Source organism: Ahaetulla prasina, chromosome 1 (genome assembly GCF_028640845.1).
Source record: "Ahaetulla prasina isolate Xishuangbanna chromosome 1, ASM2864084v1, whole genome shotgun sequence".
In the NCBI taxonomy this organism is placed as follows: domain Eukaryota; kingdom Metazoa; phylum Chordata; class Lepidosauria; order Squamata; family Colubridae; genus Ahaetulla; species Ahaetulla prasina.
Genome location: NC_080539.1, coordinates 372,718,487 through 372,740,261, shown reverse-complemented (window position 1 = coordinate 372,740,261; position 21,775 = coordinate 372,718,487). Strand labels below are relative to the sequence as shown.

Below are 21,775 nucleotides of genomic sequence, written 5' to 3'. Positions count from 1 at the left end.
TGAAAATGTGTGCCAAGGCTAAATGGTGAACTCTTAAACGGCTCTTTTGAGACAGGTTTTCTAAGAATTGGGGCAGTATTAGGAATAGGCCAAAGTTCTATTGCGATGAATTTATTTGTTTATAATCCCATAACTTTATAATAATAATTATTATTATTTTGACAACTCAGCAACTGTCCCTAATTTAGTTTGGACTAAAGAGTCTCAACACACTTTCTTCCTGTTATTTTCACCACAACTACAACCCTGTGGGGAGGGGTGAGAGAGAGGGATTGGCCCAAAGTCACCCAGCTGGTTTTCATTTCCTAGTTGCGTTAGAACTCCCAGTCTCCTGGTGATTGGCCCAAAATCATTCATCCGGCTTTCATGTCTTTAAGGCGGGATTAGAACTCCCAGCCTCCTAATGATTGGCCCAAAGTCATCCAACTGGTTTTCGTGCATAAGGTAGCACTAGAACTCCCAGTCTCCTGGTGATTGGCCCAAAATCATTCGTCCGGCTTTCATGACTTTAAGGAGGGATTAGAACTCCCAGTCTCCTAATGATTGGCCCAAAGTCATCCAACTGGTTTTTGTGCATAAGGTAGCACTAGAACTCCCAGTCTCCTGGTGATTGGCCCAAAGACACCCAGCTGGCTTTCATGCATAAGGCGGGACTAGAACTCTCACTCCCCCAGTCGGCTTTCACGCCTAAAGCAGGACTAGAACTCACCATCTTCTAATGATTGGCCCAAAGTCACCCAACCTGTTTTCATGCATTAGGTAGGACTAGAACTCCCAGTCTCCTGGTTATTGACCCAAAGTCACCCAGCCAGTTTTTATGCCTAAAGCGGGACTATGACTCCCAGTCTCCTGGTGATTGGCCGAAAGTCACCAAACTGGCTTGGATGTCTAAGGTGGGACTAGAACTCACCGTCTCCTGGTGATTGGCCCAAAGTCACCCAGCCATATTTCATGCTTAAAACAGGACTGGAACTCACTGTCTCCTGGTGTTTGGCCCAAAATCACCCAGCTACCTTTTATGTCTAAGGCAGAGGTTCCCAATCTTTTTCGCCCGCGGCTCCCCCGGAAATCCGACCTGCAACTGCGCATGCGCACCAGACGCGCCCGCGGCTCCCCGGAAATCCGACCTGCAACTGCGCATGCGCACCAGACGCCCCAGAAATGGCGCATCAGCGCCGGACCCAGCGGGCGCAGATATTCCGCGGCGCCCCCATGACGATAGCGTGGCTCCCTGGGGAGCCGCGGCTCACAGTTTGGGAATCACTGGGCTAAGGCGAAACTTGAACTCACGGTCTCCCACTTTCTAGCCTGGTGCCTTAAGCACTAGAGCAGGGGTCTCCAACCTTGGCAACTTTAAGCCTGGAGGACTTCAACTCCCAGAATTCCCCAGCCAGCTTCGCTGGCTGGGGAATTCTGGGAGTTGTAGTCCTCTAGGCTTAAAGTAGCCAAGGTTGGAGACCCCTGCACTAGAGCACACCCTAATTCTCATCTGGATCATAAATGTAGCCCTTCATTATTTTGGGGATGGATTGTGGAGATGAAAACACAAATAGGAAGTCGGTGTGATGTCCAAGGCATCAATCTTTATTGTATTCGTAGCGATAACTTCGGGCTATCCAAAGTTTCTTCTGGATTGGTAGGGAAAAAAAACACAACTACCCATAAAGAGATGCGTGTAATTCATTTTCTAGCCAATGAATATTCTGATAGTGGCCCTGGCCAGACAGCGAGTAGGTAAATGTCGCGTGGCGACCATTTTGTGAGCGCACCCACTACGTGCTCTCGATTGCAGGTGGGCTGCAAACAGGTGCCTTCCCCTCCCTGTGACACCTGCATCCTGGCATTTCCTGAGCAGGCTAGAAAAACACCCATTTGTTGCTTTTGGTCTTCCCAAGGATGCGAAGCCTACCATTTTGTCTAAAACAAAGCCCCCACCCCTCGTGAAATACAAACTTGTTTTTAAGGGCCGTGTGCCGCAAAGGCCTTTGAAGTTTCTCCGGGCGAGACACCTCGGTAATCCTTTTGTCAGCCCTGCCAGGAAGATGGCTATGATTATTTCTACATTGAAAATTGGGGGAGAGAGAGAGAGTGTGTGTGTGAGAGAGAAAGAGAGAAGGGAGAAGGGAGAGGAGAGGAGAGGGGGATGGCGAGAGAGAGTGGGGAGAAAGACAGGGAGAGAGGGAGAGAAGGAGAAGGGAGAGGAAGAGAGAGGGGGATGGTGAGAAAGACAGGAGAGTAGGGGGTGATAGGAGATGGTGATGTGGGAGAGAAAGACAGGGAGAGAAAGAGAGAGGAGAGGGGATGGTGAGAGAGGGGGAGAAAGACAGGGAGAGAAGGAGAAGGAGAAGGAGAGAGCGAGGGTGGGGGACAAAGACAGGAGAGGAAGAGCCGGAGAGAGGAAGAGAAAGAAGTAGAGAGAGAAAGGGTGCAGAGAGAAGGAGAGAGGGAAAGAAAGAGGGAGAGAAGGCATGAGAGGAGAAGATGGTGAGAGAGAGAGGGGGAATGATAGAGGGAAAGGTGAGAAGAAGGGGGAGAGAAAGAAGAAGAGAGAGAAGGAGAGGGAAAGAAAGACAGGGAGAGAAGGAGCCGGAGAGAGGAAGAGAAAGACAGAAGGAGAGAGAGAAAGAGGAGAGAGAGAAGGAGAGAAGGAAAGAAAGAGGGAGAGGAGGCGGGAGAGGAGGAGAGGGAGAGAAAGGAGGAAGAGAGAGAAGAAGAGAGAGCAGCAGATCCAATGGAGGTTTGGGCCTGGGTTTTCAGGATGGACAGTACAGGAGAGGGCTATTTTGAAAGGGGAAAAAAATCATTTCCACCGATATCCAGAAATATTCTCCCCCCCCCTCCTGTTGTTGGTGTTCTGTGCATAGACACGTCGAGAGGCCTCTGTGCCACCTGCAGATGTGACCATTCCGCCTGGCAATTGCCACAGCCATGAACTTCTGCTTTCCAGAGGAAAAATTAGGCAAGAAGAGGTGATGTGGGACTTACAGATGTGGGGTGTGTTAGTCCTTGTTCCAGACACTCACACTTTTAAACTATTTCTTTCTGCCTTATTCTGCTCAGAAACCGTGGTGGTTGTTTTTTTTTTTTTTGGGGCAAGTAAACTGTTTTAGCCACCTTTGCAAATTCATTTCTGCAACTATCTAAATTTCCTCACTGTGTTGCTCAACTTTTGGCAACTTTTAAGATGGGCGGACTTCAATTCCCAGAATCCTCTAGCCAGCTGGGAGTTGAAGTCCACAGATGCTGAGTGGAGAATTCTGGGAATTGAAGTCCACAAGTGTTGAGTGGAGACTACTGGGAATTGAAGTCCACAGGTGGTGAGTGGAGAATTCTGGGAACTGAAGTCCACAGGTGGTGAGTGGAGAATTCTGGGAACTGAAGTCCACAGGTGTTGAGTGGAGAATTCTGGGAATTGAAGTCCACAAGTGTTGAGTGGAGAATTCTGGGAATTGAAGTCCACAGGTGGTGAGTGGAGAATTCTGGGAACTGAAATCTACAGGTGGTGAGTGGAGAATTCTGGGAATTGAAGTCCACAAGTGTTGAGTGGAGAATTCTGGGAACTGAAGTCCACAGGTGGTGAGTGGAGAATTCTGGGAATTGAAGTCCACAAGTGTTGAGTGGAGAATTCTGGGAATTGAAGTCCACAAGTGTTGAGTGGAGAATTCTGGGAACTGAAGTCCACAGGTGTTGAGTAGAGAATTCTGGGAACTGAAATCCACAGGTGGTGAGTGGAGAATTCTGGGAATTGAAGTCCACAGGTGGTGAGTGGAGAATTCTGGGAATTGAAGTCCACAAGTGTTGAGTGGAGAATTCTGGGAATTGAAGTCCACAAGTGTTGAGTGGAGAATTCTGGGAACTGAAATCCACAGGTGTTGAGTAGAGAATTCTGGGAACTGAAGTCCACAGGTGGTGAGTGGAGAATTCTGGGAACTGAAGTCCACAAGTGTTGAGTAGAGAATTCTGGGAACTGAAATCCACAGGTGTTGAGTAGAGAATTCTGGGAACTGAAGTCCACAGGTGGTGAGTGGAGAATACTGGGAATTGAAGTCCATAGGTGGTGAGTGGAGAATATGGGAATTGAAGTCCACAAGTGTTGAGTGGAGAATTCTGGGAACTGAGATCCACAGGTGGTGAGTGGAGAATTCTGGGAACTGAGATCCACAGGTGGTGAGTGGAGAATTCTGGGACTTGAAGTCCACAAGTGTTGAGTGGAGAATTCTGGAAATTGAAGTCCACAGGTGTTGAGTGGAGAATTCTGGGAATTGAAATCCACAGGTGTTGAGTGGAGAATTCTGGGAATTGAAGTCCACAAGTGTTGAGTGGAGAATTCTGGGAATTGAAGTCCACAGGTGTTGAGTGGAGAATTCTGGGAATTGAAGTCCACAAGTGTTGAGTGGAGAATTCTGGGAATTGAAGTCCACAAGTGTTGAGTGGAGAATTCTGGGAATTGAAGTCCACAAGTGTTGAGTGGAGAATTCTGGGAATTGAAGTCCACAAGTGTTGAGTGGAGAATTCTGGGAATTGAAATCCACAAGTGTTGAGTGGAGAATTCTGGGAATTGAAGTCCACAAGTGTTGAGTGGAGAATTCTGGGAATTGAAGTCCACAGGTGTTGAGTGGAGAATTCTGGGAATTGAAGTCCACAAGTGTTGAGTGGAGAATTCTGGGAATTGAAGTCCACAGGTGGTGAGTGGAAAATACTGGGAATTGAAGTCCACAAGTGTTGAGTAGAGAATTCTGGGAACTGAAGTCCACAGGTGGTGAGTGGAGAATTCTGGGAATTGAAGTCCACAAGTGTTGAGTGGAGAATTCTGGGAATTGAAGTCCACAGGTGGTGAGTGGAGAATTCTGGGAATTGAAGTCCACAAGTGTTGAGTGGAGAATTCTGGGAATTGAAGTCCACAAGTGTTGAGTGGAGAATTCTGGGAACTGAAGTCCACAGGTGGTGAGTGGAGAATTCTGGGAATTGAAGTCCACAAATGCCGGCTGGCCAATTCTGAGAGTTGAAATCCATGAATGTGCGACTTGAAGTCCACCGATGCCAGCTGGGGGATTCTGGGAGTTGAAGTCCACCAATGCCAGCTGGGGGATTCTGGGAGTTGAAGTTCACAGATGCCGGCTGGGCAATTCTGGGACATGAACATAAACTTGCCAAGGTTGAAAACTATTGACTGTGGCATAACAACACTCTTTTAAAAAACGAATCGTTGGCACAGATGATGCCAAAACTTGGGGAAGGCAACATAAAACGTTGGATTGTATCTCTTGGCTGCAGACCAGCCATGGTAGGTTGAGATTCTCTGTAGCCACAGTGGATTTGAACCCAGGGCTCACCGCTGCAGGTCTGGCCTACCGAATTCTCTCTCTGGCCTCCAGTGGAAGAGTCCTTTGCATAGAACATGGTGCTGTATTTTTTTTTCCTGTCGTCTTCTGCCTCCATCCTGTGTCCGAATTATTCCAAAGCCACGGAGAGGAGAAGGAAAAGCTTATTCGGCAAGAGGCTGGACCGTGCCAAAATGCAGGCGTTTGCATATGCAACGTGAGTCATTATTCCTAATTCTAGGAATATCACCAAAAAGCCAAAGGGGGTGTTTTTCCTCAATTCTTTACACGACTGCTTGCGGCAATTGTTGCTGTTGGGTGCAGATCTGCCATATTTGCACCCCCTTATAAGATTCTTTAAAAATGTTCCAGGGACATGTAGCCGTCTCCTCCTCCTCCTCGTCTCCACAAACCCCTCTCCCTTCTACCAGTCATGATGTTATCAGGAATAGTGCAGCTTAGCTTAGCATAGTTTAGCTTAGCATGGCACGGCACGGCATAGGGCAGAATAGAACAGAATAGAACTGGAAGGGGACTTGGAGGTTGTCTAGTCCAACCCCCTGCTCAAGCAGGAGAACCTATATACCATTTCAGACAAGTGACTGTCTAGTCTCTTCCTAAAAACCTCCATGGTGGAGCATGAAAAGTCTGCTGGAAAAAGAACCCAGCTCAGAGGGCACCAAGGACCACACAGTTCTCCTCCTCCTCCTCCTCCTCCTCCTCCTCTCCACAAACCCCACTCCCTTCTACCACTGATGATGTTACCTAGTTTGGTCATGAAATGTCTGCAGGAAAAGAACCAAGCTCAGAGGGCACCAAGGACCACACAGTTCTCCTCCTCTTCCTCCTCCTCCTCCTCCTCCTCCTCCTCCTCCTCCTCCTCCTCCTCCTTCCTCCTCTCCTCCTCCTCCTCCTCTTCCTCCTCTCCTCCTCCTCTTCCTCCTCCTCCTCCTCCTCCTCCTCCTCCTCCTCCTCCTCCTCCTCCTCCTCCTCCCTCCTCTCCACAAACCCCACTCCCTTCTACCACTGATGATGTTACCTAGTTTGGTCATGAAATGTCTGCAGGAAAAGAACCAAGCTCAGAGGGCACCAAGGACCACACAGTTCTCCTCCTCCTCCTCCTCCTCCTCCTCCTCCTCCTCCTTTTCCTCCTCCTCTTCCTCTTCCTCCTCCTCCTCCTCCTCCTCTTCCTCCTCCTCCTCCTCCTCCTTCCTCCTCTCCACAAACCCCATTCCCTTCTAGTACTGATGACATTACCTAGTTGGGTCATGAAATGTCTGCAGGAAAAGAACCAAGCTCAGAGGGCACACTGTCTTCCTCCTCCTCCTCCTCTTCGTACAGGACTTAAAACTATTTGTTTAATAACCAATCAAAGTTGGTTCGAAGTTGGTTGAGGACCCAGATTGTTGGGGGCAATAAGTTGACTCTGTATATAAATATACAAATAGAATGAAGACTATTGCTAACATAGTGTAAGCCGCCCTGAGTCTTCGGAGAAGGGCGGGATATAAATGCAAATTAAAAAAAAGATAATGACAGTTTGATAGATTGATGGAAGATATAGATAGATAGATAGATAGATAGATAGATAGATAGATAGATAGATAGATAGATAAGACAGACAGATACCGTAGAAAATAGATAGAGATAGATAGAAAGATAGAGCCTCTGAGGCTCAGACTGCTAATGCAGTCTGTTATTAACAGCAGCTGCCTGCAATTACTACAAGTTCAAGTCCCACCAGGCCCAAGGTTGACTCAGCCTTCCATCCTTTATAAGGTAGGTAAAATGAGGACCCAGATTGTTGGGGGCAATAAAAGTTGACTTTGTATATAATATATACAAATGGATGAAGACTATTGCTGACATAGTGTAAGCCGCCCTGAGTCTTCGGAGAAGGGCGGGATATAAATTCAAATTAAAAAAGATAATGACAGTTTGATAGATTGATGGAAGATATAGATAGATAGATAGATAGATAGATAGATAGATAGATAGATAGATAGATAGATAAGACAGACAGATACCGTAGAAAATAGATAGAGATAGATAGAAAGATAGAGCCTCTGTGGCTCAGACTGCTAATGCAGTCTGTTATTAACAGCAGCTGCCTGCAATTACTGCAGGTTCAAGTCTCACCAGGCCCAAGGTTGACTCAGCCTTCCATCCTTTATAAGGGAGGTAAAATGAGGACCCAGATTGTTGGGGGCAATAAGTTGACTTTGTATATAATATACAAATGGATGAAGACTATTGCTGACATAGTGTAAGCGCCCTGAGTCTTCGGAGAAGGGCGGGATATAAATGCAAATTAAAAAAGATAATGACAGTTTGATAGATTGATGGAAGAGATAGATAGATAGATAGATAGATAGATAGATAGATAGATAGATAGATAGATAGATAGATAAGACAGACAGATACCGTAGAAAATAGATAGAGATAGATAGAAAGATAGAGCCTCTGAGGCTCAGACTGCTAATGCAGTCTGTTATTAACAGCAGCTGCCTGCAATTACTACAAGTTCAAGTCCCACCAGGCCCAAGGTTGACTCAGCCTTCCATCCTTTATAAGGTAGGTAAAATGAGGACCCAGATTGTTGGGGGCAATAAAAGTTGACTTTGTATATAATATATACAAATGGATGAAGACTATTGCTGACATAGTGTAAGCCGCCCTGAGTCTTCAGAGAAGGGCGGGATATAAATGCAAATTTAAAAAAAAAAGTTATAACAGAACCGGGGAAAAAAAGTGACCTGCAACCGATTCTCACCTTTTGCCACTGTTACAGCGTCTTCACGATCAAAATTCAGTCCCTTGGCAACCGGCGTGTACCGATGACGCTTGCGACATCCCGGGGTCATGTGACGGTTTCCGACAAGCAAAGTCGAGGGGGGGGGTGGAAGCCAGATTCATTTAACAACCCCGTGACTCGCTTTACGTCCACAGTGACAACACGTGGGGCAAAACGGTCGTAAAAAACCTGGGCGTGACCCGCTTAACAAACTGCCTGGCTTAGCGGTGGAAATTGTAGTTGTAAGTCGAGGACCTCCTTGGTATCAGCAGCTCTGGGCTGAACTAAGTCGGTCAGCTTTTCTTCCGCCGGCTGCCTTGTCTCTCTTAAATTCATTTTCTTCCGCGTCTCTGGGGAAGGACGCTCCTTCCGGCAGGCGGCTCTGTTTAACGTCCAGATCGATAGGCTGGCTCTCCCGAGTCTTCAATTATTCAGCGGAGGGGCTGAAATTTCCACAGGCGATGACAACACACACTGTCGGGTGCCAGAGGGGTGTTGATTTGTGTCTCTTATTTGCGGTGGAAACCTCCATAGTTGATTCCTCCCTAGTTACTACTGTGGAGGTAGTAATTAGGGAGGAATCAACTATGGCCAGAGACCTTGGTTGGCACCAAGCTCAGCAGCTAAGCTGGTTCAAAAAAGGAGGGGCACCTGACACATTTATTTATTTTTGTTTAGTTATTTGTGTCTTGCCTTTGTTGTTTTTACAAATAACTCAAGGTGCCGGACATATCCGACACAATTTCCCACTTCTGTTTTCCCCACAACAACAACAACAATCCTGTGAGGTGGGTTGGGTTGAGAGAGAGAGAGAGATTGGCCCAAAGTCACCCAGCAGGTTTTCATGGCTAAGGCCAGGAGTAGAACTCACTGTCTCCTGGGGATTGGGTCAAAGTCACCCAGCTGGCTTTCCTGTGTAAAGTGGGACTAGAACTCCCAGTCTCTTAATGACCGGACCAAGGTTACCTAGCTAGCTTTCATGTGTAAGGTGGGACTAGAATTCACCCTCTCCTGGTGATTGGCCCAAAGTCATCCAGTTGACTTTCATGGCTAGGGAAGGACTAGAACTCACCGTCTCCTGGTGATTGGCCCAAAGTCACCCAATCTGCTTTCATGCATATTCGGGACTAGAACTCCCAGTCTCCTGGTGATTCACCCAAAGTCACCCAACCAACTTTCGTGCCTAAGGCAGGACTAGAACTCACCCTCTCCTGGTGACTGGCCCAAAGTCACCTAGCTGGCTTTCATGCCTAGACTAGAACTCCCAGTCTCCTGGTGATTGGCCCAGAGTCACCCAACTGACTTTGACGCCTAAGATGGGACTAGAATTCACCGTCTCCTGAGGATTGGCACAGTCACCCAGCCAGCTTTCATGCTGAAGACAGGACTAGAACTTACTGTCTCCTGGGGATTGGCAAAAAGTCCCCCAGCTGGCTTTCATTCCTTCGGTAGTACTAGAACTCCCAGTCTCCCTGTTCTCTAGCCTGATGCCTTAACCGCTGTTAGACCAAATTGCCTCTCTTATACTGGAACTAAATGTCCATATCAGCTGCCAGCGTTTTAAAGGTTGAAAGACAAATCATGGGCAATACTTTGAAAATCCAGCACAATTTAAGTCTACATGGCTTTAGAGATTCCCACACACACACACCCTCCTAGCTTTCCTAAATCTCTCTTTTTCCTTGAAGTTGTCTGAAGGGGCTCCCCAATGTGGATTAATGGATTAATTCCTCCCGATTAGATTAGCGTTGCATCTCGTATCTGCTCCCCGCTGGGTTGTATCCTGTCTCTGGCTTTTGAACGTGTTTTAAGAAACACTCCACTTAGAACAGGGATTTAGTTATCTGCTTAACTGCTTTTATTATCAGCTTTTATTGTGGCTCTAGGGGTTGTTTTTGTCTCTCTCTGTTTCAGGAGACCCCCAGCAACTGCATAAGTTTAATCGATTAAAAACAGTTGGACCAGTTGCGTTTTACAGCTTTTGGCAAAAAACGATTGCGGATCGCCTTTTATTTTTTTAAGTATAATTCTTATTCAAAGTTTTAAGAGCGCTAAGAGGAACGAATGTTATTCCTGGCTGTTTTTTATTGTTTCTCCCTGAATTAGAAAAAGGGGGGAAAGGAAAAAAAAAAGACAGATAGAAATAGCAGAGAAAGAAAACAGAACAAAGTAGCAAAAAGAAAGAGAATGATATAAGGAGGTAGCTTCCAATAGTCTTCACCGCAGTTATACGTTTGGTTATATTTAATATTATAAACTTATTTTAAACACATTCGTTGTTCGTTTAATGAAAAGCTGTTTTTGTCTCTCTCATTTTCTTTATTTCTCTTATTCTCTCATTCTTCCATTCTCTTTCTGTCTCCTTCTTCCTCATTCTTCCATTCTCTTTCTGTCTCCTTCTTCCTCATTCTTCCATTCTCTTTCTGTCTCATTCTTCCATTCTCTTTCTCTTATTCTTCCTCATTCTTTCATTCTCTTTCTGTCTCTCATTCTTCCTCATTCTTTCATTCTTTCTCTCTTTCTTCCTCATTCTTTTTCTGTCTCGCATTCTCCCTCTCTCATTCTCATTCTTTTTCTCCTTATTTTCTCTCTTTTCTCCCTCCCTTATTTTCTCCCTTTCTCTCATTCTCTTTCTTCCATTCTCTCTCATTCTTTCTCTCTCCTTCCTCTTCCTCTTATCTTCTTTCTCTCTCCCATTCTCTTTATTCTTTTTTTATTCTTACTCATTCTCTCTCTGTCTCTCATTCTTTCTCATTCTTTCTCATTCTCTTTTCTCCCTCTCTTCTTCTCTGTCTCTCATTCTCCCCCTCATTCTCTTTTTCTCCCACCTCTTTCTCCCCCCCACCCGTCTCCTTCTCCTTCTCTCTCTCTCTTTCTCATTTCTCTCTGTCATTCTCACCCTCCTTCTTTCCTCCTAATTCTACTGTATTTTTCTTTTTTTTGGGGGGGGGGAGGGAATCTTTCTTTCTTCTACTCTCCTAATCCTTTTCAGAGCTTAGGAGCCCACACCTCGCCCAATAACAATCTCAATTCCATCTTCATTTTGCTCTGCACACAGAAATTCTTTCCTCCTATTTCTGGTTGTTGTTTTTCCCCTTCTTCTTTGAAAACTTTCTGGGGGCAAGGGGCGGGGGGGGGCCCTCTGTCCTTCCTCTTCAGTTGCAGGTCCGCAGTCCAAATCCGGCTTGTTTAATCACTGTCTGAACTAAGGCAGAAAGGATTTGTGTCTTTTGTCTTTCTTCTTGAGCTGGAGCAAAACGTCTCGTCCACGTGGCAAGGGTAAAGTCTACGGGCCCGTTTGCTGCTTTTTTTTATTTTGTCACAACAGTATATACAATCATCAACATAAACAATAACCCATCATGAGGGAAGGAAAAAAAGTATATATAAGTAAAAGTATGCAACAACTATGTTAATTTGATATAATGAAGGGAACAATAGGACAGGAACGGTAGGCACTTTTGTGCTCTTATGCACGCCCCTTATAGTCCTTTTAGGAATGGGGTGAGGTCAATAGTAGACAGTTTTTGGTTGAAGCTTTGGGGATTTTGAGAAGAGACCACAGAGTCAGGTAGTGAGTTCCAAGTGTTAATAACTCTGTTACTGAAGTCATATTTTCTGCAATCAAGATTGAAGCGGTTGACATTAAGTTTGAATCAATTGTTTGTTCTTGTATTATTGCTGTTGAAGCTGAAGAAGTCTTTAACAGGAAGGATATTGCAATAGATGATTCTGTGTGTTAAACACATCATGTCGGAGTCGGCGGAGTTCTAAGTTTTCTAATCCCAGGATTTCAAGCTTTCTCTTCCTTTGCATGCAAAAGACTTAGATTTTATCCTATATGCTTCCATCTACGGGGAGGACTTTTGCCCCATGGCTGGGCGCAGCGTTCCATTTTCTTGTCTTAATTCCTCGGAGTGTGTGTGTCTCTGAATTCTTTCCACACTACCTAATGTGCCTTTGGGTGGTTGTGGTGGGGTGTTTTTTTTTTTTTTTTGCACAGCTAATCCTTAGCTCAGAGTAAAAGCCATGGAAACCCAGTTTGGTTTAGTAGTTAAGGCACCAAAACCAGGAGAACGGAGAGTTCTAGTCCCACTTTAGGTAAGAAAGAGGCCGGATGACTTTGGGCCAATTACCCAGAGGCGGTGAGTTCTAGTCCCTTAGGCATGAAAACCAGCTGGGTGACTTCGGGCTAATCACCAGGAGACGGTGAGTTCTAGTCCTGTTTAGGCATGTAAGCCAACTGGGCAACTTTGGGCCAATCACCAAGAGACGGAGAGTTCTAGTCTTACCTTAGGCATGAATGCTGGCTGGGTGACTTTGGACCAAACCAGGAGACACAGCGTTCTAGTCCTGCTTTAGGCATACAAGCCAGCTGGGTGACTTTTTGCCAATCACCAGGAGAGGGTGAGTTCTAGTCCCACTTTAGGTGTGAAAGCTGGCTGGGTGACTTTGGACCAGCTGCTCTCTCTTAGCCCAACCCACCTCACAGAGTTGTTGTTCTGAGGAAAATAGGAAGGAGTAGTAGATCAGCTCAGTTCAAATTGGATCTGACCGAGAGGAAGGCTCAGCAGAAGCACCTCCCTGAGGACTAGGAGCATAGGCTTTCCAAGTAGAGGGAAGGCCTGTGGGACTGCAAGCCAGGTACCGGCGCCTGGAAGCTCAGAGGGCTGAGATGGTCAGCCAGTTCCAAGCCATGAGGCAGTCCCACTGGAACGAGGCCCTCTGGCTCTTCACCACCTGCGGCACTTCCCTCCAGCCTTCGCCCAAAGCCCCCCACCAGGAGGCTGAAACAGACCCCAAGTTGGAATTTCTGCCCCCCTCCAATCCACACAAAAAGACCCCAAAGGAAGAGACTCTCTGCAGCAACACAAGCATTCATTGCACGTATCCAACCCAGGGGCCGTAGAGTTTCAGGACCCCTGATTTAGTGCAATATAAAAAATGCAAATAATTTTTCTGCGGACCACCAGAATTTTCTAACGGACCACCAGTGGTCCACAGACTACCAGTTGGTGACTGCTGGTTTAGAACATGGTTGTCTACTCTTTCGGCTTGCCTGGGCCACTATGAATGAAGTGATATTGTCTTGGGCCGCCTATAAAATATAAAATTAATGTGTATAATGAACAAACTTCCATTATTTTCTTCATTCTCTACCGGTTCTCCAAACTGCTCAAAATTTCCGCTACTGGTTCTCCAGAACCTGTCAGAACCTGCTGGGTTTCACCCTCTGAAACCCTGGAAACATTCGGGAAAGTAGTCGGATTGCTGTGGTGCCCTTAGGTGACTTAATCTGGTTTAATCCCCTGAAAATCCGGAGTTTGTCTAAGTTGGTAGTCTTTTCTGGTTTGACATCAGCTCTTGTTCGGGATAGGTGCTAGACTTGCAATTCCTTCTCTGCTAAATTATCTCCTACACCTCTGATAAATCCGTCCAGTTCTCCCACACGTGGGGGATGGAGGTGACAACCCGTCTTGCGGGTTCTGTAGTCTTGCGGTTCAAATTTGGCCCTCATTTCTTTTATTTATTTATTTATTCATTCATTCATTCATTCATTCATTCATTCATTCATTCATTCATTCATTCATTCATTCAGTTTTTTCTTTATAACACAACACAACAAACACCGAAAACATAACATACATTCCAGGGGTGAAATGTAAAATTTGTTACGACCGGTTCTGTGGGCATGACTGGGTGTGGCATGGCCAACTTTTTTTGTTTTTAAACTTTTAAAAGCATTTTTTTCTACAACCTCTTCGGCCAAAAAAAAATGCTTTTAAAAGCCTCTGACGATCAGGCAACTCAGCTGGGATCGCCAGAGGAGCCTTTTAAAAGCATTTTTTCTACAACCTCTTCGGCCCAAGAGGTTGTTAAAAAAAAATGCTTTGAAAGGATTCTGACGATCCCAGCTGAGCCGTGCGATCATCAGAGGCTTTTTTTTATTTTACTTTTAAAAGCATTTTTTCGGCCGAAGAAAAAATGCTTTTAAAAGTTCAAAAAAACCCTCTGATGATCTCGCGGCTCAGCTGGGCATGGGGGGGGGGCGGCCAGGGATTTTTGCTACCAGTTCTCCGAACCACCCACTGCCATCGCTAACGGATCAGGTGATCTGATCTGAACCGGGAGCATTTCATCCCTTTTTTTTTTTTTTTGCAAAATTTTTATTTTTCCATAATAATTCCCACAATTTGACCAGTGTACAATACAATCACTTATCCAACAATCAGTCCTATACTCAAATTATACTCAATCAGGCCTGCTCGACTGCCACTCCCCCCTTTAATCCTTTCTTCCCTTCTCATCCTTCTTAAACTTCCCCCACCACCTTCTCCTCGCTTTCCTACTTCCCCTCCTCTTTCCCACTTCTCACTACCATCCTTTCTAACCCTCTATCTTCTCCTTCTTCTCCTCCTCCTATCCTTTCTTCTCCCTCCCTTCTTTCCTCCCTACCCACCTGCCTACCTACTTTCTTCCTTCTTGACTCCTCTTTCCTTACCCTTTCCCTTCGGGAGTGGTTACCGAGCGGTCCCGACTTTACACCATTCCAACTTGTTTAATTCTACCATTATTCCTGTACAATGGCAACCAATCAATTTATAGTCTTCCCCTCCCCCCCCCCCCCCCGAGACTTCCCAGAACAGAATACAGGGTATTGTAACTAACAAACATAATCTAACATTTCATCCCTTGTTACGACTGTTTCATAGCGGTGATCTCCTATTATTTACATTTTCTCCCATTTCCCCTTATAATATTTATATCTTTCTCGTCCCATTATCCCTTATTACCCTATAATTCCTTTCACCCATAATATTAAATGTATACGCTATCTTTATTTATAAATTTTTATTTATATATAGTGTATATTTTATTTATATATAGTGTATAAATTATTAAATTTATACACTACCTTATAGATATCTTACGGTTATTGTTTCTCCCCTTTCATCACTGTTCACTTTTTCTAATCTCCAGCCACTTGTACTATTTATCCCATATGACATAATATTCTGTATCTTCCTTTTCTTTAATTTCCTTTGTTAATTTGTCCATCTCGGCACAAGCCAAGTCAATGGGGGAAGGCGGCTTCGCTTAACGGCCATGGGGCTTAACAGTCGGGTGATTCGCTTAACAATAGTGGCTGGAAAGGTTGTAAAATGGGGCAAAAAAACTCAGCGTAACAACTGTCTCGCTTAGCAAGGCAAATGTTGGGTTCCCATGTGGTCGTAAGTTGAGGACTACCTGTAATGAGCTCCAGAATCGTTCTGCTCCTACTGTTTTAAACATCTTTATATGAATATATGTATGTATTTTTTTTTTAAAAAGGTAAAGGTTTCCCTGTCAGATTTATTGGACTCTTAAGTGGAGTCGGTGCTCATCTTGGCTTCTTGGCCAAGAGAGCCAGCATGGTCCAGAGACAATTGCCGTGGTCATGTGGCCAGCATGAGACTATCCTGAAGCAGCACAGACTGCTGTTACCTTCCCACCAAAGTGGTACCTATTCATCTACTTGCATTTACAGGCTTTTGAACTGTAGGTGGACAGGAGCTGAAGCAAGGAACGGGAGTTCACCCCATTGTGCAAAGCTTAGGTCTCGAACCTCTGCTGTCAGCTGTCCAGCTGTACAAGCTAAGCATCTTTAACCACTGAGCTATCGCACCTCCTATATACATATTACATATTTTATATTCATCCATCCATCATCTATTTATCCAACGATCTGTCTACCTCTATCTATCTATCTATCTATCTATCTATCTATCTATCTATCTATCTATCTATCTATCTATCTATCTATCTATCTACCTATCATCTCTATCTTTTTATCTATCTATCTATCTATCTATCTATCTATCTATCTATCTATCTATCTATCTATCTATCTATCTATCTATCTCATCTACAGAATGGAATAACAGAGTAGGAAGGGACCTTGGAGGTCTTCTAGTCCAACCCCCTGCTTAGACAGAAAACCCTACACCACTTCAGACAAATAGTTATCCAACATTTTCTTAAAAACTTCCAATGTTGGAGCATTCCCAACTTCTAGTGGCAAGCAGTTCCACTGGCTAATTGTTCTCTCAGGAAATTTCTCCTTAGTTCTAGGTTGCTTCTCTCCTTGATTAGTTTCCACCCATTGCTTCTTGTTGTATCCTCAGGTGCTTTGGAGAACAGCCCGACTCCCTCTTCTTTGGAGCAGCCCCTGAGATATTGGAAGGCTGCTATCATGTCTCCCCTAGTCCTTCTTTTTATTAAACTTAGACATACCCAGTTCCTGCAACTGTTCTTCATATGTTTTAGCCTCCAGTCCCCTAATCATCTTTGTTGCTCTTCTCTGCACTCTTTCTAGAGTCTCAACATCCTTTTTTACATCGTGGCGACCAAAAACTGGATGCAGTATTCCAAGTGTGGCCTTACCAAGGCATTATAAAGTGGCACTAACACTTCACGTGATCTTGATTCTATCCCTCTGTTGATGCAGCCCAGAACTGTGTTGGCTTTTTTAACAGCTGCTGCACACGGCTGGCTCATATCTAAATGGTTATCCACTAGGACTCCAAGATCTCTCTCACACAAATACACATTTTTTCATTGTGTCATATGGTGATGCCTGCCATGGCTTCCCGGTTAATTTCGGTTATTTAGCAAAGAAGACAAAATTGATATCCTTTCAAGTTCTGCCTCCCACTTTCCTCTGGATGAGCTTTTATATTATATCGTTCCCCTCCACAGTTTGCCATCTGCAATTCCTCATTCCTGCAACTCCCAAGTCTTCAGCTATTTTTGTCTTTGAGTCTGATTCATAATAAAGGCCATCACACCCCACCCCGATAATTTAAGTTGTGCCTTAATTGCAGAGATATTGACCTCTGTTTCCAACCCGGGTTGTATTATTCCGGTGTATGTGTGTGTGTGTCTTACGAATGATTTGGGTGTATTTTTACAGGATTGTGTGTTGTATTTTTAAACTTGTTTTTAAAGGATTTTAGCTGCCCGGAGTCACTTATTCAATTGACTAAAACAGGGGTCTCCAACCTTGGCAACTTTAAGACTTGTGGATTTCAAGCAAAGCTGGCTGAAGGATTCTGGGAGTTGAAGTCCACAAATCTTAAAGTTGCCAAGGTTGGAGACCCGTGATCTAGTCCAACCCATTGCCCGAGCAGGAGATCTGCCTCTATCTAGGATCGAACTCACAACCTCCTGATTGTGAGCCAAGAGTTCCACCTCTAGGCCACAGCGAACCTTTTCGGCACTGAATGCTCAAACCGGACCGTGTGCGTGTGCATGTGTGAGTGCTAGAGCGGCGGAAACCTGAAGACCAACTGGCCGGCGCATGCTTTTTTTACCGTTTTTTGGGCTGTTTTCAGGCCATTTTTCAGGCTGTTTTTCGGGGCGTTTTCCGGCGCTCCGGCATCTGCGAGGACCAGCTGGCAGGTGCACATGTGTGCGCTGGAAACGGTCGTGTCCCACTCCTCCGCTGACGGCCGGGTCAGGGAAATCCGAATCAGGTGTGCCTCTGCAGCTGTGCCAAAGTCCTAGCAAAGTCCTCAGGGCAGGCAGGAGACCAGAAAGTGACTTCAGCAAGATATGTTTAGACTTTGCCTGACTCAGAGAATGCCAGAAAGCAGGTCCTTTATATAGGCCATGGGGTGTGGCTCCATGACTCAGCACTTATCCAGGCCTGCCCCTCCCTTCCTTCTGTTGCCGCCGCCTATCAAGTCTTCTGACGCGAGGGTCACTCCAGTCGGCAGCTGTTGGTAATAAACCTTCCTCAGGCTCACATGCTGTGGAGGAGGGGGAGGGGTCTAGTTGCTCCGTTTGCCTGGGCATGGAGCCAGAGCTGGGGGCTGGAGGTATTTCTTCCTCTTCAGCCTGTCTGGGCATGGAGCCAGGGCTGGGGCCGGGAAGCATGCTAGGACATTCCTCAGCATTCGGAAGCAGATAAGAAGGCCCCGGCTGTGGTGAGATCGGACGAGACACAACAGAAACCAGAAGACCAGCTGGCGATGGCACACGTGCCCATGGGTTCACCATCACAGCCCTGTACCACTTCAGCAAGAGGGAGGGAGATTCCCCCTCCAAACCTGGGACCCCAGACCTCAGACCGATCAATCAATCAATCAATCAATCAGAATAGAGTGGAAAGGAACCTTAAAGGTCTGCTAGTCCAACCCCCTGCTCAAGCAGGAGAGCCTATACCTGTGATGGCTAACCTGTGTCACAATGTGCCAGAGGTGGCATACGTTGCCATATCAGTTGATTTTTGGGCCTTCTGGGCCCACCAGAAGTAGGGAAACACCCTGTTTCCTGCCTCTGGAGGCCCTCAGGCGTGGTGGGGAAGGCCTGTTTTTCTCTCTCACTTGGCTCTAGAACCTCTCTAGGAGTCTGGGGAGGGTAAAAACGGCCTTCCCCACCCCCCTGAAGGACCTGCAGAGGCCGAAAACGACCCATTTGCCACCTTCTGGTGGGACCGGAAGGGCCATTTTTTGCTGTCCCCAGCCTCCAGAGCCTCTCTAGTAGTCTGGGGAGGGCGAAAACAGCCTCCCCCCCACACCGGAGGTCCTCTGGAGGCCGAAAATGGCCCGATTGCCAACTTCTGGTCCCACCGTGCCAGGAGGAGGGCAGTGGGGGGGGAGGTCTTGCGCGCATGCGCGGGGGCAGGGTGCATAGAATTATGGGTGTGGGCACTCACACGCGTGACCGCCCCTCTCCTGGCACGCAAAGGCGAAAAGGTTAGCCATCACTGCCCTATATCCTTTCCGACAAGTGGTGGTCCCATCTCTTCTTCAAAACCTCCACTGATGGGACACTCACAAAGTATTCCACTGGTGAATTTGTCCTCACTGTCAGGAATTTTTCTCCTTAGTTCCAGGTTGCTTCTCTCCTTGACGAGTCTCCGTCCGTTGCTTCTTGTCCGGCCTTCAGGTGCTTCGGAGAATAGCTTCGACCCCCTCCTCTTCGTGGAAGATGGCTGTTGGCTTTAGGCTTGAGACAGATGCTCCCCATCCGTCATCCCGTGGCTCTTCCCTGTGTCCCCCCCCCCCCCCCGCTGCAGAATCTAATTTGCCATCTTTTGTTTCTGCTGCCTGGATTTGATTTGAAGAGTGGGCCGCCGGTGGAACAACAGATGGCTCCCAATTGTTTACTTGCCTTGTCCTCCTCCTCCTCCTCCTCCTCCTCCTCCTCCTCCTCTCAGCACGAACCTCATCTTTGCTAGGTCTGTGTGCGTGCGTGCGCGCGAAGGAACGGATGAACTAAACCATCTGTCCTTTCTTACCTGCTGGAAGCGTCTGATCGCCAGTTTGGAAAACGAGAATGCTTGGAGAAGAGACCTACATTTTTTTTAAATTTGCATTTATATCCCACCCTTCTCCGAAGACTCAGGGCGGCTTACACTATGTCAAGCAATAGTCTTCATCCATTTGTATATTATGTACAAAGTCAACTTTTATTGCCCCCCCCCAACAATCTGGGTCCTCATTTTACCTACCTTATAAAGGATGGAAGGCTGAGTCAACCTTGGGCCTGGTGGGACTAGAACCTGAGTAATTGCAAGCAGCTGCTGTTAATAACAGACTGTCTTACCAGTCTGAGCCACCAGAGGCCCTTTTTGGATTCCACCCCCCCCCCCCTTTAACTCCAGGAAATAAAAGGGGGCTGGATGGCTGGGGGCTATGTTCCCCAGCTTTACAAAGGGTTTGCAGATTTGTGTGGCTCGGACCACGGAGGAAGCGGTCACCTCCTAGCCATGTCCAGCAGAGTTTTGAGACAGCCAGAAAATGGGGTAGTGTTGTGGTTCACCAGAAGCCTGCAGAGCTGGCAACGGAGTCGGACAGCAATGAGGGTGAGGAAGAACGTGGGCCAGTCCTGGAGGCTGGGGAAGGCCTGGATGAGGGCTCTGCGTCAGAGGCTGAGGTGGGGCCAGGGCGATCGGGGAGTGAAGTGCGGACTCCAGAGCCTCCAGAGGCTGACAATAGTGAGGCAGAGGAACAGGAGGAGCCTGTTCCTAATGCACGCATGAGAAGAGCTGCCAGAAGGCAAGAGCAGCTCAAGCAAAGAGCACGACTCGGGAGTAGAGCCAAGAGATGATTGGCCCCTCCCATAAGGCTTAAAAGACCAGCAACAGCATTTGGGTTCTCTGCCGGAAAACAACATTGATAGCTTCGTCTTGTTGCATTTGTTTCGTAGCGACGTCTTTTGAACTTTTGCCAAGAAAGGCCTTTGGCAGTTTGCCTAATTGGACCAAGGTTGGCGACAGGACTGAGGAATTTGTGTTGGGAGGAATTTGCTTTAATTTAGCTGAATTGAATATTTTCGAGCCTCAGGGCAGGACCACCACATATGATAGCATGTTCCTTCTTTTCTCTTTACATTTCCAACATATGGGGCTCATTTTAGGGTACAGTCCTTGGTCACTCAGTGAACATTCCAAGTTACGACAGGCCTGCTACTTACTACTTGGCCTCTCGTGGTCACACACACGCACACACACTTCTGTCACGGCGACATTTACACCCCTTTTGCAGCGTCCCACCATCACATGACCCAGTGAATCCACTGACTTTGCTTGTCAGGAGGTCACCAAAGGGGATCACTTGATGCCCCCCCACCCCACCCCGGGACACTGCAACCGTTATAAATACGAGCCAGTTGGCAAGTGCCCAAATTTTGATCATATGACCCCCGGGGAGGCTGCAATGGTTGTAAAATGGGAAAAACGGGTCCTACGTCGCTTTTTTTTCTGTGCCGTCGTAACTTCAAATGGGCATTAAGGGAACGGTTGTAAGTCAAGGATTGCCTGTGTTTTATTTTTGGGCTTGTTTACCGAATGTGACCCATGGATCTAGGCACCAGAAAGCTTTTCTGAATTTTAATCTGGCAATAAGGAAAAAAAACAAACAAGCAAACATTTCACACACTGTCCCAAATTCCTGAGCTATTGGTTGGTTAAGCAACCAATATTTTAATTTAACAAACTGGTCGGTTAGGCTGTTGATTCTTGCAAAAGCCTCGTTAAAAAACAAGGGTACCAAGTCCACTTCGAAGAGAGGATTGCAAAAAAAACAACACCCCAACAACCCACCCTCCTTTTATTCGGTTGTAAAGATGAGGGCCAGCCACCTTGCTGTGAAATTCCAGCTACATCTCTCTCCTTTAAATCCTGTGTAACTTTTTTTCCTCTTCCCTCCGTGCCACCTTTCCTCTATTCACGTTGCAGAATGAAACCTAAAAGGCAAAGGCAGGGGTCTGCAAACTTGGCTCTTTTAAGACTTGTGGACTTTAACTCCCAGAGTTCCTCAGCCAGCTTTGCTGGCTGAGGGACTCTGGGAGTTGAAGTCCACAAGTCTTAAAAGAGCCAAGTTTGCAGACCCCTGGGCAAAGAGATTGGCAAGAACAGAAAAGCACATTGCTTTCAATAGGTGAACGGCGAGGATAACTCCCCCGATTTTAACCGTTGTTTTAAAATAAATGGTTTGCAGGAAGAACAAAATCGGGGCGTTGTGGAAAAGAACATCTACAAGCAGCTGTTTACAAACACCAGAAACGCAAAACGGGTTTTTCTAGCTTTGTGTGTAACTGCAACCCGCTTGGCAGTTGCGTCTTTGCTGCAATTTTCTTACCCTTCCATATGATATCACAGGAAGTGGAAGTT

At 46.4% G+C, this 21,775-nt stretch overlaps 1 protein-coding gene across 2 annotated transcripts in view; it reads left to right on the top strand.

Annotated features, from left to right (window-relative positions):
• The window catches only part of SH3GL1 (SH3 domain containing GRB2 like 1, endophilin A2), a 93,425-nt gene that overhangs the window by 1,982 nt on the left and 69,668 nt on the right, over positions 1-21,775 (top strand). The gene's annotated exons all lie outside the window — the stretch shown is intronic.